The sequence below is a fragment of the Aquarana catesbeiana genome, linkage group LG04 (genome assembly GCF_042186555.1).
Source record: "Aquarana catesbeiana isolate 2022-GZ linkage group LG04, ASM4218655v1, whole genome shotgun sequence".
In the NCBI taxonomy this organism is placed as follows: domain Eukaryota; kingdom Metazoa; phylum Chordata; class Amphibia; order Anura; family Ranidae; genus Aquarana; species Aquarana catesbeiana.
The window spans coordinates 348,691,534-348,709,007 of NC_133327.1; positions in this window are offsets into that span (position 1 = coordinate 348,691,534).

A 17,474-nucleotide genomic window follows, 5' to 3' on the forward strand; every position below is an offset into this window, starting at 1 on the left:
TAATAAAGAAAGAAGTTTGTGAGAAGTGTGTGTGAATATGAGCAGCAAAACAACTTAATTCTTCGAGCAGTTCCATCTCGGAATTTATTCTGAGCATGCGTGGCACTTTGTGCGTCGGAATCGTCCACACACGGTCAGAATTGACGTGATCGGATTTTGTTGTCAGAAAATTTTATAGCCTGCTCTCAAACTTTGTGTGTCGGAAAATCCGATGGAAAAAGCCTGATGGAGCCCACACACGGTCGGAATTTCCGATAACAAGCTTCGATCGCACATTTTCCGTCAGAAAATCCAACCATGTGTACGGGGCATTAGAGTGAGAGTGAGTAACTTTCAACAACAGACACAGCCGTTTGGTTACCTTTGAACCAAAAAACCGGTGGAACATCTTTTTCACTATAACCTTACAGGATATGTTTCTGAGAGATATTGCTTTTGAATACTTGGCAGTATACTTGAAGACTACCGATACGTGCTGGTGCCCCTGACAGACATCAACTGTGGTCTAACCTGATTCATAGCAACCTCTCTAAAGGCAGGGGCACAAGCTTTTTTTGCAATATTTCTCTTTGCAAATACCAGGCCAGAAAAAAACGTTGCTCAGTTTATTTTGTATTTTGCTTTTTCTACCCCAAAATGACCACCCAACATATGAGAATGGGCCAGATTCCATAACAATACAGTCCTTGCGTGAGATGGGGATGTAAGCAGTTGAATCACAACTTGCTCTATATCTTTTTTTAGATACTGCAAAATGAGGGTATACTAGGCAAATTTTTGTTTTTCTGGGCTCCCCATCTATCACCTTTTTTTCAATGCAATAGCCAACTGGGATCCTGCAATTGTGCTATTGTTTGTCCCCTGCCCCCCCCCCTCCCCCAACTCCAGAGATGCTTTTAGCCAATGGATACAGCACTTTAACGTCTTAATATCGTCTTTCATGTAGTTCCACCATGTTTTCTGGTGCAGCAGATTTCTGTGAAACTCTCTTAGAAGTGACCCTGTCATTCTGTGTGATACAGCTGATTACCAAGATATTTGATGAACCCATGTCTGGGAATCTGGAAATATTTGCATTGATTAAACAGTGAGAAATAACAGATGTATGCAAATTGGATGCGCCTTGAACCGCATCCAATTCGCATGACATGTGAACCTGCAGCCTTCTCTATGAAGCCGGTTCACATATCTGCAGACCAACCGTGGTCCGTCATTAAAATGAGTCCTGTGCATTTTTCATTCTGGCTCAGGTGCAATATCAAGTAAAAAAATTGCACCTAAATTGCCCTGGACTCCTTTTAAAAAATGCAGGGAAACATGTGGGCAGATATATTAACAGAGCCTTAATGTTTTGTGAGAAAGACTTTATGGCGCTCCAAATGTCTTTCCAAGAGTTGATTCCCACTGAGGTCCTAAGACCACCCTCCCATTTAGCTGCAATGGAAGGAAGAGCAAAGTCAGGCTTCACATATAATTGGGAATACAGGATTGAGATAAGGCCCCTAGCATGGGGATCCTACTTACATACCCGTTCAAAATGTGTCATATGATTTAACAATGTTCCAGCTTGTAGATATTCCACCCAAAGCTCTATAATGTCTCTCGGCTACAGGGCTCAGCCCATAACTTCTAACTCCAGCTTTACCGTCAGTCTTGCACATTTTTTACAGGCTTCTCTTCTGTACTGAAATTGCTTACCTTGATATTACTGCACGCTGTAAACTTCTCACAGTGTACATTAAATTCTGCAGCAAGTCATATAGAGGTCAGCTAACTTCTTTTATCTAGGGAAGTCTGCATGCAACTACAGTCTTGCTAGGAATGCCCACTACTCCAGATTGCCACCCTGCTAGTCCCTCCCACCAGTCATCGTCTGTCTGCATTGCATAGCAAATCACAGAGACCCAGAAATAAAATCCTTCGGGTATAAAATAAGGTATATAATGTAAATGGAGGTGTTTACATTACAGATTTCATTAGCATTTGAATGAAGGGGACAAGAAAGATCCAGGGTAAGTAAGCATATTAACCAGCAGTTTTAAGATTCCCCTCCCTCAAAAAAAAAAAAAAAATATTTCTCCACAAAAAGCACAAATCCTGAAGTCCATCACATGTGTAGATGAGAAACCTAGGAGTCACTGCCGACAATCCGGCCAGCCAATGCCTTGCAATGTATATATATATACCCTGTTTCCCCGAAAATAAGACCTAGCGTGATTGTCGGTGATGGCTGTAATATAAGCCCTACCCCCCAAATAAGCCCTAGTTAAAGTTTTTGTAGGTCTTATTTTCAGGGTAGGGCTTATTTTCGGGGAAACAGGGTAGGGCTTATTTGGGGGGTAGGGCTTATATTGCAGCCATCACCGACAATCACGCTAGGTCTTATTTTCGGGGAAACAGGGTATATATATATATATATATATATATATATATATATATATATATATATATATATATATATATATATATATACACACTATATTACCAAAAGTATTGGGCCGCCTGTCTTTACATGCACATGCACCTTAATGGCATCCCAGCCTTATGCCCTGTACAAACGGTTGGATTTTCCAACGGAAAATGTGTGATAGGACCTTGTTGTCGGAAATTCCGACCGTGTGTGGGCTCCATCACACATTTTCCATCGGAATTTCCGACACACAAAGTTTGAGAGCTTGCTATAAAATTTTCCGACAACAAAATCCGTTGTCGGAAATTCTGATCGTGTATACACAAATCCGACGCACAAAGTGCCACACATGCTCAGAATAAATTAAGAGACGAAAGCTATTGGCTACTGCCCCGTTTATAGTCCCGACGTACGTGTTTTACGTCACCACATTCAGAACGATCGCATTTTCCGACAACTTTGTGTGACCGTGTTTATGCAAGACAAGTTTGAGTCAACATCCGTTGGAAAAAAATTCATGGATTTTGTTGTCGGAAGGTCCGATCAATGTCCGACCGTGTGTACAGGGCATTAGCCTGTAGGGTTCAATATTGAGTTGGCCCACCCTTTGCAGCTATACCAGCTTTAACTCTTCTGTGAAGGCTGTCTACAAGGTTTACGAGTGTGTCTATGGGAATGTTTGACCATTCTTGCAGAAGCGCATTTGTGAGGTCAGGCACTGATGTGGACGAGAAGGCCTGGACTCTGTGCAGGCCAGTCAAGTTCCTCCACCCCAAACTCACTTATCCATGTCTTTATGGACCATGTTTATGCACTAGTGTGCAGTCATGTTGGAACAGGAAGGGGCCATCCTCAAACTGCTCCCACAAAGTTGGGAGCATGAACTTGTCCAAAATGTCTTGGTTTGCTGACGCCTTAAGAGTTCCCTTCACTGGAACTAAGGGGCAAGCCCAAACCCTGAAAAGCAACCCTGCACCATAATCCCCCTCCACCAAATTATTTGGACCAGTGCATAAAACAAGGTCCATAAAGACATGGATGAGGGAGTTTGGGGTGGAGGAACTTGACTGGCCTATACCCAAGTCAGAGTCCTAACCCCAACTCGATAGAACACCTTTGGGATGAATTAGAGCGGAGACTGCAAGCCAGGCCTTCTCGTGCACAACAGTGCCTGACCTCACAAATGCACTTCTGGAAGAATGGTCAAACATTCCCAAAGACACACTCCTAAACCTTGTGGACAGCCTTCTCAGAAGAGTTGAAGCTGTTATATCTGCAAAGTGCCCTACGAACGAAGACTGGAATGCCATTAAAGTTCATGTGCATGTAAAGGCAGGTGTCCCAATACTTTTGGTAATATAGTGTGTATATACACATACACACACTATATTTACTATATATATATATATATATATATATATATATATATATATATATATATATATATATATATATATATATATATATATAAACACATGCATAATAATACTTATCTATAATGTATTATGTTTTTTTTATTTCACTAAAAACATAAATGTCAATTCTACAAGCAATTTTTGCCAGCACAGAATGTTTTTTTAACTTCGCTAAATATGCTGTGTAACATTTATATTTTACCTATTTCTTAAGAGAACATTCTTCACTTTCTAAAGTAGTATCTTAGAATTTAGTGCCTATTCTTTTTCTTGTAATAGTAATGTCACCCTTCCATGAAAATTATACTGCAAGTGTAAAATGGTAAGTGATACTGGCTTGTTGGATCTGAACAGGAAATACCAGGACAAATTGAGATGGACTTTTTCTTTGTATCCATCCTTCTCCTCTTTTCAAACAAGAAATACGATGCCTCCAATTTCACTGATTACTAGTCTCAGTATCCTTCTTATCTGGACAATCATAGTCCTTCTACAAATGTTCTTCTAATGTTATTTTTCTAACAATAGTAGGCGCTGACCCAGAGTCGATGGAGACGTTGGAGGAGAATATATCGTATTTGTCTGCTATCTGTATTTGGCTTGATAGCTAGATGGTTAAATTAAGTAACTGAAGGCCTTTATCCAAAAAGAATAGCAAAAGTGTTCAGATACTAAAGCTCACTGTGTTCTTATCAAAGCTGTAAGTCATTTACATCTGACTTATTCAGTTTGGGCAACTGATATCCGCATCATGGATAAAACTCATTCGATACATAAACTATGTTGAGAAAATGGATAGAGCACTGTGCTGGGAAAAAAAAACCTTGTTGGACTATAATGGAGGTGAGTTTGCTTCTAAGGTGCTAATGTTCAAGTCATGATTGTCTGTCTGAAAAACTAGTAAAATATGAAAGGTCTATTAGTTTTCAATCAGTCACAGCCATTGGCTAATAAATGTGCCTTTATACCAAGGTATTTACATAAATTGTTTGTCATTCACGTATAGAACCTCATATCACACTGCCAGAGTAATTTCAACTTTTTTGTCCTTCATTTAATTTGTTCAGAACAAGATCTTCTTCTAATAAAGAGCAATTTTTGTTGGAAAAAGGAGCTATCAGTAACATGTGAAAATTGCATTTTGTCTATGATTGTGAGATTATTAAATAGTTTGAGAGAGAAAAAAGTTGTGAAATCTATATGAACTGACTATTGAATGTACTTTTCCATTTGTGTCCCTACCAAAAGGAATATCATGATATATCTTATAAAAAGTTTTTTTTCATAACAGACCTATGTTATATTTAAATAATTTGTATTTTTTAACCTTAGGAGGACAGAAGTTTCCAATGTATGTGGATCCCGAACTACAAAATTAACAAAAAGAGAAAATTCATGACCTATGGGGTAGTTTGTCACACATAGACACATCCAATTTCACTTTCCCTTTGAAATCTATATAGCTGTTGCTAATAAATTCTTCATCTTATTTTTCCATGTAAACTAATACACTTTTAAAACTATGTCGTGCATTGTAATTTTGTGGGGCACCATTTTAAGGAATACTAGTTCTATACAAGACTTCATGCAATGATACAGACAGGTTCCTGTTGAGATTTCACTAGATCTTAGGACAGGTCATATATGCGACTACTATTTTTCCCTAAGTTGTGAGTAAGTCCCATAGCTAATGGGGCAAAGAGGCAACCCCGACATTCAACTGTAAAATGCCGGAGCCTTTACTGCCCATTGAAGAAACTGTCTTTTGACAGCTGAGTGAAAGAGGTGGGGCATTGGATTCAACAGGAAGAATAATACAGGTCATTTCTGGCTTAAATGGGATTTGCACTTCCATGCTGATGTTGCTCTAGAATCTTTTGGTTGCCACACTTTACATGTTATTCTCAGTTATACATTTGGGAAGATTTGGAATGTCTGCCTTTTTATTGCTCTCTGCGTCAATGTTGGAGACCGTTCCATTTTATTTTTGTCCTGGTGATCATAGATTAAGTGAAAGTATACTCCCAAGTAGGAATACAGACCCATATAATAATATTACAATTTTAACCACTCTGTCGAAAACTAAAAAAAAAAAAAAAAAAAAACATTTTGGCTGATGTTGGTCACCAAGGGTTCTCATGTAATCTTATTGAAATATTCTCCTTTAAACAAAGAGTAGACTGGAACTCAGCTAAACTGTAAAAAGGACAGATGGCGTTCTGACAATAAATGGTAAACAGTAGGTGAATGTCCTATCATCGAAGTGTACTATTAAAGTAATATTAAACCTTCATCAAAAATATTAAATTTTATTTTGAATATACTGGTGTACCTGCACTTCTGCAAACTTCCAGACATGGAGCACACAGAAGAAACACCTGATTCTAGGACTAAACATCTTGCAATCTTTTTTGCACCTATTGTACTGCACAGGGAGGAGAATGCTACTGATGATAGTAGATGAAGCAGCCATTCTGTTTCTGAGCAGTCTTACTGTGCCACCTCGATAGCTGAAGCCCTGGATGAGATTTTGCACATCAGAAAGACACCAGATAGACCCCTCAAGGCAGTGGAGCAATCCCATAGAAAGAAGTAAAGTGTACAATTTCTTAAACTTGACAGCCCAGAGAAGGCAAACAATGATACAACATTATACACTGAGCATAATTATAAATGCAACACTTTTGTGTTTGCCCCTATTTATCATGAGCTGAACTTAAAGTGGGGATCCACCCAAAAAAAAAAAAAACTACATGAAAAATTAAAAAAAAAAAATACAAAAAAAATTTGGATTTTTTTTTTTTTACTTACCTCTAAATGCCTGTTGCTAGGTGGTCCCTCATAGTCTGCCTCTTCCAGTGCCTGGGCTGGTGACATCACTTCTCCCTCGGCACAGGAAGGGCTCAGCTCTGCTCCTTCCCTCCTGTCAATCATCTGGGACCCATTACAGGTCCCAGGTGACTGAGCGGCCAATCACGGCGCGTGGCGCCGCTCACGCATGCACAGTGGGTGCCAGGCTGTGAAGCCACAGCCCGGCGCCCACAGTTGCAATGCCGGTGCCACTGAATGGAGGGGGGAGACGAGCGGGGCTTCGATCCCCCGCATCGCTGGACCCTGGGACAGGTAAGTGTCCAATTAAAAGTCAGCAGCTGCAGTATTTGTAGCTGCTGACTTTTAATTTTTTTTTTTTTTTTTACTGGACCTCGGGTGGAACTCCTCTTTAAAGATCTAATACTTTTTCTATGTACACAAAAGGCCTATTTCTCTCAAATATTGTTCACAAATCTGTCTAGATCTGTGTTAGTGAGCCATTTCCTTTGCCGAGATAATCCATCCACCTGAACATTTTAGAATGGCCTTTTATTGTGGCCAGCCTAAGGCACACCTGTGCAAGAATCATGCTGTCTAATAAGCATCTTGATATGCCACACCTGTGAGGTGGATGGATTATCTTGGCAAAGGAGAAGTGCTCACTAACACAGATTTAGACATAGTTGTGAACAATATTTGAGAGCAATAGGCCTTTTGTGTACATAGAAAAAGTTGTAAATCTTTAAGTTCAGCTCATGATAAATAGGTGCAAACACAAAAGTGTTGCGTTTATAATTTTGCTCAGTGTAACTATTGTTTGACTTACAGGGGTTGTAAAGGTAAAAGTTTTTTCACCTTAATGCATTCTATGCATTAAGGTGAAAAAACATCCGACAATACCGGCCCCCCCAGCCAGTAAAGTCCCGTGCTCGCCCCCGACATCCTCTTCGCCACTCAGCCTGGCCGTTGATTGGTTACAGTGGATGGATTGACAGCAGCGCAGCCATTGGCTCGCGCTGCTGTCAATCACATCCAATGATGCCTGGGGGGCGGGGCCGAGTAATACAGTGATCGGCTATGGCCGCCGGCTGTATCACGGGAGTGTGCCCGCAAGCACTCAACACCATGCAAGGGAACTCGCATGAAGGTGTTGAGTTCTTGCGGGGGGGGGAGCCGAGACAGCCGCCGAGGGACCCCAGAAGACCAGGTTCGGGGCCACTCTGTGCAAAACGAGCTGCACAGTGGAGGTAAGTATTACATGTATGTTATTTTTAAACAAAAAAAAATTATGTATAGTGATCTTTTTACACTTTATTGCTACAGCACACAGTACAAAGACAGATTGCTGTAATGTTAGATTGTGAGCCTGTTTTTTCTCATCTAAAATTAATACTTGACCTCACAAATGCTTTTTAGTGGAATAGGCACAATTTCCCACAGACACATTCCAAAGTCTTTTGTAAAACCTCCCCAAAAGAGTACAGGCTGGTATAGATGAAAAGGAGGGGCAGGGGCAACTCCATATTAATACCCATGGTCTTAGAATAGGATGTCCAAGATGCTGTTAATACCAACCCCTGCATGGTCTTTTATATTAAAGGGCATGTGAAGTATTTTAATTATTTTATTAGCTTAAAGTAAATAATTGTTATTAGTATGGCCCAGCTTACACGGGGCAATTAGGTGCGTGTTCCATACAGGTGTTACGGGCATAGGGAAGTACAGGTGATGTGTGCATCCCTGTGCCAGCAGTCCTATAGATATGTATTGATATGTGGCTACACAGACACAGCCACTGTGTCCCAATGTGACATTGATGCAGGTACACGTGCTTGTTTTTTATTTAAATTACAAACTCCAACACAAAATTCCTTGGATTGCAAACATTTCTAGTGTGCTAGTTTTTAAATATCTGCACAGCCTGTCATATCATTGGCTTTTTCCTCTGTTAATTGTCCTTTACAGTTTGTCTGCAGCTGGCAGAAGGTGTTGGGTAGCGGCGGGACACTGTAACTGTAAAAGTTATCGGGTGGCTGTATGGCCACTTGGATCACTTTTATCTCGTAGAGAATCGCTGGCTGAAAAGAATGACACCAGGATCATGGCTGCAGCTGCAGCCATGATCCTGGAATAACCACTTCCCAAGGAGGATGCATATATACGTAGGTCAGTCAGGAAGTGAATTTAAAGTAGCCATAGACATGGGATAAGAGTCACCATACCCAGCCTTTTTTCAGCCATACAGGAGAATATTATAATGGGGCAGCTGACTGACTGTGGTTGACTTAGTGTACATGTTTATGTTTTACTTTGCCTCTCTTTCTAGGGGTTTATCCTTATGCCTAGTACACACAGGCCGAATTTCAGGAGGCATTGATCGATTCAATAAAAACAGACAGCATTCAGCCCGTGTGTATGTCAGACGGTCTGAGAGAAGCTGTCCGTTTGGCCGGCTTCTGTCAGACGAGCATGCTGGAAAACCCACAGCTGACTGGCTCTCAATCAGCGCTCTCAACCAATGTTCTAGCAAGTCCCCCTTTGTCAGAACACAACAGCTCGGCAGGTGAGATCACTGTACTATTGTCAGACTGTTAGTACATGGGCTCCGACCGGAGCTGTCAGTTTTTTCTTTTCAACCCCCTGGGTTGAACGAAAAAAAAAAGGTATTAGTCTTCTGTATTAGACTTAAGGTATTAAGGTATTAGTGTGTACCAGCCTTTAGGATGATTTGATGTCACCTGTATGTCCAGCCATTCTCCCTTGGCACCCTTGTGCTTTTTAATATTATAACATGATCTCCATTAAGGTAATATTTATTATCAATAATAGCAAAGAACAGAGAAAAAGGAGGTCTGTGCAAGTTGCCTACGATGTAATCCCACATCAAAGCTTTGCTTCATCAATGACAACACATCCCTACCCAAGTGATTAGTTTCACCTAACATAAGCCACAGTCTGGCTAGTCAGGTCAGAGATTCTAAGTTCCAGTAATTGTTCTTGATTTTTTAGTGGCAGGACTACTTTATGGTAGATGGATGGAAACTGAACTGGTGTACCTAGTAAAATAAAGAACAAATGCATATACAGTACTTTCTAAAATGTGTGTGAAGAGGTAATCATATGTCACAATACTGTTTGCATTCTGTACATACAGATCATTTATTTTTCATTTTGTGGCATACCCATTTAAGAAAAAAAAACTTTAATACATTTAACTTTAATATTTAATAACTTTAATACAACCATTATTTTAGAAAACAAATTTACACGTCACCAATCTCTATATAAAAGTTCCCCTACCTGCAGGGGAATTGATATATTTGATAATAAAGCCCAACTGCAGCCTCAAATTTTTTCAGTTTTGAATAAAATGGAGAAGGTATAGAACATCAGTCAAGTTTTTATTGCTAAAGCAACAATGGCAACCACTGAGATCAATTTAAAACTAGAAAATAGGTAAAAGGTGCACAAGGCCAGGGCAAAACATAGAGCAGTACAAAGGTTCCCCTGTACACTTTCATTCTAGCCAGCAAAATTACTCGGGTTAAAATTAGAGAAGATAATTTAATAAAGCATCTGTGACACATTTCTGGTATTAGAAAATCCTCAATCAAATTCACAAAAGCTGTGCATCAGGTTTTTTTTGGGCTATTCTGGACATGTAATTGTCAAAGTAGCAAAGTACGTAAACAGGACGTTACAGGAACATTGGTACCAATGTTCCTGTAACATCCTGTTTACGTCCTTTGGCACTTTGACAATAAAGTAACTATTCTACAGAAGTTCTTTCTTCCATGGTGTGTGACCAATTTTTCTTTTTCTTCAATTACTATTGATGGGTGTAAGCCGGGGCCAGCACCCACAAGGAATTCTTTATCCACAGTCTGAGCGGTGTTACACTCTTTCTGGCCTATTCTGGACATGTGCAACAAATTCAGATGGTTTCTGTGTGAAATACTTTTACGTTATGGTACTATGACTGTAACAAATTCATTAAGAAATACCACCATAGAAGTGATAGGGAAAGTGGAAGTAAATAGGACCTCTTCCATATCAAAATGTTGCCTAAGGCAATGCTGTAATAGATTGAAATACACCTTATTGGCAGTTACATCAAAAAGTAGAGAACAGTAAAATATACAACTTACCAACATTTGCATGAATCTGTCATATTTTGTTTCAAAGACAGATTTCTCGTGTCTGCTACATACTTTTTGAATTCCTGTGAGAGGTTTCATTGTCAATACATAAAGATATTGAACAAAAAACATCCCCATAGACCCCATAGGTGACCAAGTCCTTACTATGTATAAAACATCAGTTAGGCCAGAGGTTCATTTTGCTTGATTTTTAGGGAAGTCTCCTTCCATCAGAAGAACAAGGAGAGAAGGTATCATTCACCACTTGAACCCTAGGCCTTTTGTGGCACTTTTTGTTTACATGTAACAATCAGTATTTTTTGCTAGAAAATTTCTTAGAACTCCACAAATATGATATATTGTTAAAGCAGAGGTTCTAGAGAATAAAGATAGGCCGAACATCCCCCTGTTCAGTTCGCACCACAACTCCCAAACATGGAAAAAGTTCTGACCCGAACAGCGAACCCTACTGAAGTCTATTTGAGCCAATCTTGAAAAATCAAAAGTCCCCATTTTGAAGGCTTATATGAAAGTAATTGGCCATAAAAGGGCTATGGGGTCTGCCCTGAGGACATGTATCAGTACAAACATTTTTTTTTTAAAAGATTGTTTTTCAAGGAGCAGTGTTTTTAATTATTCTTAAAGTGCAACAATAATAATGAAAAATTCCTTTAAACTGTATACAGGTGCATCTCACAAAATTAGAATATCATCTAAAAGTTCATTTATTTCAGTAATTCAATTCAAAAAGTGAAACTCATATATTTGATATAGATGTATCACACAGAGTGATATATTTTGAGCATTTCTTTCTTTTAATTTTGATAACTATGGCTTACAGCTAGTGAAAACCCAAACCTCAGTTGCCTCAGAAAATTCAAATATTACATAAGACATAAAAAAAGGATTTTTAATACGGAAATACTGGCCTACTGAAAAGTATGTCCATGTACAGTATAGTATGCACTCAATACTCGGTCAGCCTCCTTTTGCATGAATTACTGTATCAATGCGGTGTGGTATGGAGGCGATCAGCCTGTGGCACTGCTTAGGTGTTATGGAAGCCCAGGTTGTTTTGATAGCGGTCTTCAGCTCATCTGCATTGTTGGGTCTGGTGTCTCTCAGCTTCCTCTTGAAAATACCCCACAGATTCTCTATGGGGTTTATGTCAGGCGAGTTTGCCTGCCAATCAAGCACAGTGATACCATGATCATAAAACCGGGTATTTGTACTTTTGGCAGGGTGGACAGGTGCCAAGTCCTGCTGGAAAATTAAATCAGCATCTCCATAAAGCTGGTCAGCAGAGGGAAGTATGAAGTGTTCTAGAATTTCCTGGTTGAGGGCGGCACTGACTTTGGATTTGATAAAACACAGTGGTCCAACCAGCAGATGACATGGCTCCCCAAATCATCACTGACAGACTGTGGAAACCTCACACTGGACCTCATGGTCCCAGAGTCTGGAGGAAAAGTGGAGAGGCACATAATTCAAGTTGTATGATGTGCAATGTGAAGTTTTCACAATCAGTGATGATTTGGGGATCCATGTCACCTGCTGGTGTTGGTCCACTGGGTTTTATCAAGTCCAAAGTCAGCGCAGTCCTTTACCAGGAAATTCTAGAAAACGTCATGCTTCCCTCTGCTGACCAGATTTATAGAGATGCTGAGTTCATTTTCCAGCAGGACTTGGCACCTGCCCACACTGCCAAAAGTACCAATACCTGGTTTAATGATCATGGTATCACTGTGCTTGATTGGCCAGCAAACTCGCCTGACCTAAACCCCATAGAAAATATGTGGGGTGGGGGGCGTGTCCGGCTGGCAAGAGAGACGGACGCTTTCTAGCTAAGCTCCCGCTCCAAGCCACCGCCAAGTGACTTACCAAGCGATGGATGTACCCTTCTACATACATAATGGCCTCCCTGGATGAAGCGGCACATGGAGCAGTCCACAAGCGAGGTTCCCAGCGCTCTACCCTGCAGAAATTAACAGATTTTTATCCTCCTGAGAGCGGCCGGGTGTACCAAGATGGCGCCGGCTCCGGAGCTCACATGCAGCAAGCTGAAGAGAGAGAGATCTCCTCAGACTCCAGCAGCACGTCATCCTCAGTATGTACAGCTATTCGCTGCATAAATACAGAAGAAACTGATTTCTATCCCCCTGATAGTCCATCCACACGTAGCTTTACTAAATTTAAAAAGGCTAAAGGAGCTGGGCAGGAAGAGGAATCTGACATGGAAGAGAGTGCTGCAGAGCATTCCACCCAGACTCCTCTTGAACACTTCCCTTCATCTTCCCAGCCTGTGACAATGTCAAACATGAAGGATATGCTGATCTCTCTGAGAGACTCCTTACACATTGATATGATGAATATGCTGAAACCTATTAATGCCTCTGTACATGATTTGCAACAAAGAATGTCTCATACTGAACACAAAATGGAGGATGCATTTTCTGCACACAATAACCTTGTAGATGCCTATAAAGAGCAACAAAATGATATACAAAAAATGGTGGCTAAACTAGCAGATATGGAAGACCGTTCACGCAGGAACAATATTAAATTCCGCAGCATCCCAGAATCCATTACTACCAATGATCTTCAAGGTTTTATACGCCAAATATTATGCACTTTAGTGCCCAATGCGACTGATATGGAACTGATAATAGACAGAGCGCATAGACTACCTAAACCGTCTTTTCTTCCAGATACGGTACCAAGGGACGTACTGACAAGAATTCATTACTACCATATCAAAGAAGAAGCCATGCGAGCTATACGGAAAAACCCACAATTAACCGGGCAATTTGCGGGTATTGCTTTATACACAGATTTATCGCAAGCTACTATACAGCATAGAAAAAAGCTCCTTACTATCACAAAGGCTCTAAGAAATCATAATACATCCTATAGATAGGGGACCCCGTCGAAACTAACGGTTACATACCTGGATAAAACAATCAACATATTCTCACAGGAAGCCGGCCTTAAATTTCTGAAAGAATGGGGAATTCTACCAGCTGACAAACCGGCGGAAAGCAGATGTGAACCGTCTAAACTTCAAAAAGAATGGTCTTGACTCCTTACTTAAGATATGTTACACTTATGTACCTCACTTACTGCCACTGAAGGTGGTCCTTGGTGTTCAGGTAAACTTTAATTACCCATGTTGGCGTGGGATATTTGCCCTCAGATTTCAAGCAGTCCTTACTGCCTCTGGAATCCGGGGCAGGCTCCGGGATCCTTTTTATGTTTTTTCTGGTTTTTTTTGTCATGTTTTTTATGTTGTCCTCACCTGCTACATTCACTTGCCTGAACTCCTCAAATTTTTTCCAACCTATTCTACTTGTTACTGGTCGATAGACACAGCGTTAACATATAACCCATGCTACTTATCAAAGATTATACCTCTATTCAACAGTAGATGGCAATATTTTCTCTTTATAACACTGACCTCTGATAAATGTAATTCTGAGACTCCACAAAATATTTATGTGAAAAAGTCTTTTCTTTTCCCTTATAAGTTCCTACAGGAAAACTCTAAAGCCAGCACTCTGAAACACGATGACAATTAAGTTTGTTTCTCTTAACGCCAAGGGGTTAAATAGCCCTTTTAAGTGTAAGCTTATGTGGTCGGAGGCCCAAAGACTGAAAGGAGATGTTCTCTGTATACAGGAAACAAATTTTTTGGATACCAAAGCCCCACATTGTTCCCACAGACAGTATCCACACATTTTTTTTGCAAACGCGGACTCAAAACGCAATGGCCTTCTCATAGCAATTAAAAATTCTGTTGCATTTTCTTTGCAGGAGGTTATCAGAGACCCCAAGGGTCGGTATATTATTTTAATCTGTACCATAAATGATGTTATGTATACAATTGTATCACTATATGCACCTAACCAGGGACAGATAACCTTTTTGAGGAGATTTCTTAAAATGGTTAAATCCATATGCAAAGGTAACCTCCTTATACTAGGGGATTTTAATTCAGTGGTAGACCCAAAAATAGACTGTTCTCCCCCTAAACTGCACCATAAATCAACGCTCCAATACACGATACATAACAAATCTTTATATGATGTATGGAGATGTCATCACCCGGATGAAAAAGACTTCACCTTTTTCTCCAACCCTCACAGATCATATTCAAGAATAGATCTAATACTTACAGACCTGCCCTCCCTATACAAAGCAAAACTTACTACCATTGATACCATCACCTGGTCAGACCACTAATTTTATGGCGTAATAATAATTAATCTTTACTCATACCACCCATCGAGAAAAAGTGAAAAAACAATTAGAAGAATTTTTTCAGTTCAACACTACAGATGAGACCCCAGCATCCACTATCTGGTGTGCCCATAAATCTTTTATCAGAGGCCTACCATTGCAAAAAGCATCAAGGGAAAAGAGAGAAAGAATGCAGATAACTAAGTCCCTCTTAACTAAAATTCACCAATTAGAAACACAGAATAAAAAAGACATGACCCAAACTTTAATAGAGGAATTAAAAAGTTGTAGATTAGAACTTAAACAACTTCTCATATATGATTATGAAAAAGGCCTTAAACACTTAAAAGCTTCCTACTACGCCTCTGGGAATAAGGCAGGGAAGGTATTAGCCCAACATATCAAAACAAAACAAACAAAAACTAGAATAGCCTAAATAGAATATAGAATAGCCTAAATAAAAGACCCCAAAACATATTGACACTTTTTGCTGTTGAATCCTCCTTACCAGAAATATGCACACTGATACCTTCAGCACCATATCATATTATAAGATTAATGTAGCCAAATGCCAAATTCTCACTACAAACCTAAGTCACAAAATAAGAGCAAAAATGAAAGTATTATTTCCTGGTAACTGGGACAATAACAAAATCCAATATTTAGGGATTTTCCTCACAGCTAAGTCTAATCACCTTTATGATGCCAACTATAAAAGACTGCTTCATTCTGTTCAGAACGAACGCTCACAATTGGGCAAATTTGAAATATCCTGGATGGGAAGAATAGCAACTTTAAAGATGATTATATTACCAAAAATTCTTTACATACTTAGGACAGTCCCAATACCCCTTCCAGCCCCTTTCTTTAATAAACTCGATACTTCACTACGATCCTTTATTTGGAAAGGAGCCAGAGCAAGAATAGCTTTCTCTATCCTAACAAAACACAGATCGAAAGGAGGTATGGGGGTACCAATAATCAAAGATTACTATAAAGCAATTCTTCTAGAACAGCTTAAAGCATGGCTTGATCCATCTTCAACAAAACAATGGGTTATGTTAGAACAAAATATGTTGAAAAATACAAATCTTAGAGTCTTATTAATTGCAGCGGCCACTAATAAACCAATGTATCTAACAGAACATCCTTCAATCTCCGCCTCACTTCAGGCTTGGACAGGCCTCCTGAAAAGGAATCAATATATACCCCTAGATGAAATACCACTACAAACGTTCGAATTCTTAATTCTAGATCTCTCAGTTCAAACATGGTTAAAAGGCGGGTTCTTAACTTTAAAGGAGCTTCCAGAAACAGTCAAACAAAAAGATAAATTTAAGGTGTTACAGATCCAACATCTCCTGCGGTCCTTCACATCTGATAACATAACTCTAGACAAAAGCATATGGGAATATTATCATAATAATTCTATCCAAAAAGGGGGTATCTCACTTATCTATTCCCTGCTCAAGTCCAACACTCCGATAAGACAAACACTAGCGATATTGAAATGGGAAAAAGATTTAAATACAACATTCTCGGAACAAGAATGATCTAGAGCAATTAGAATTAGCCTTGGATATAAAATACTATATAGGTGGTACCTAACACCAGTTCGATTAGCGAAAATCTATAAAGAACATTCCCCAGACTGCTGGCGTAACTGCAGGCAACCTGGGAACTTGATGCACATACTTTGGCATTGCAAATCTATTTCCAGCTATTGGAAGTCTGTTTTCCAACTAATTTCCTCTATCACAGGTACAGTATCATAACCAAACCTTCTCCAGCGTTGGCATTGCTAGGACTTTCAATAGAACTCTTTCCTACCAATTTCAGAACAATAGTCTTACATATTTTAATAGCAGCCAGACTATCCATAATGTGTCAATGGAAAATTGACATAGCACCCACACTCACAGAAGTTGTCTCTAGAGTAAATTTACACTGCATTTATGAACAATCAAATGCTAATATCCATGGCAATAAAGACAACTTCAAACAAAAATGGGAAATGTGGATTACAACTCATAAATTAACTAATATCCTCTGAAAAGTTAAAACACAGGCAGGTACATTTCTAACAACAAAAAGCTAGCTAGTGAGGACTAGATAGTTACACTAGTAGTAGTAGTAGTAATAGTAATAGTTATAGTTGAGGGATACTTCCATTGTAGCACTAGCGATAACGGAAATTTCTATTTTGTATATTTATCTCCTTTTGATCTGTTTTATTTAGAGGTTTCTTCTAATGTTGTAAATCTGTTATGACTTCCTAAGTTGAGATCGGCAACCTAGATAAGGAGATAGCCTTTAATCGTAATTGCATGCATATGATAATCAATAATTTCCATGCTTAGGAAGTGAGATTTGTGACCCTATAAGTGAATATCGCAAATAATTCTCTACTATCACGAATAATACTGTATTCATAAGGAATCATACAGTTTTAAAGTTATAGGA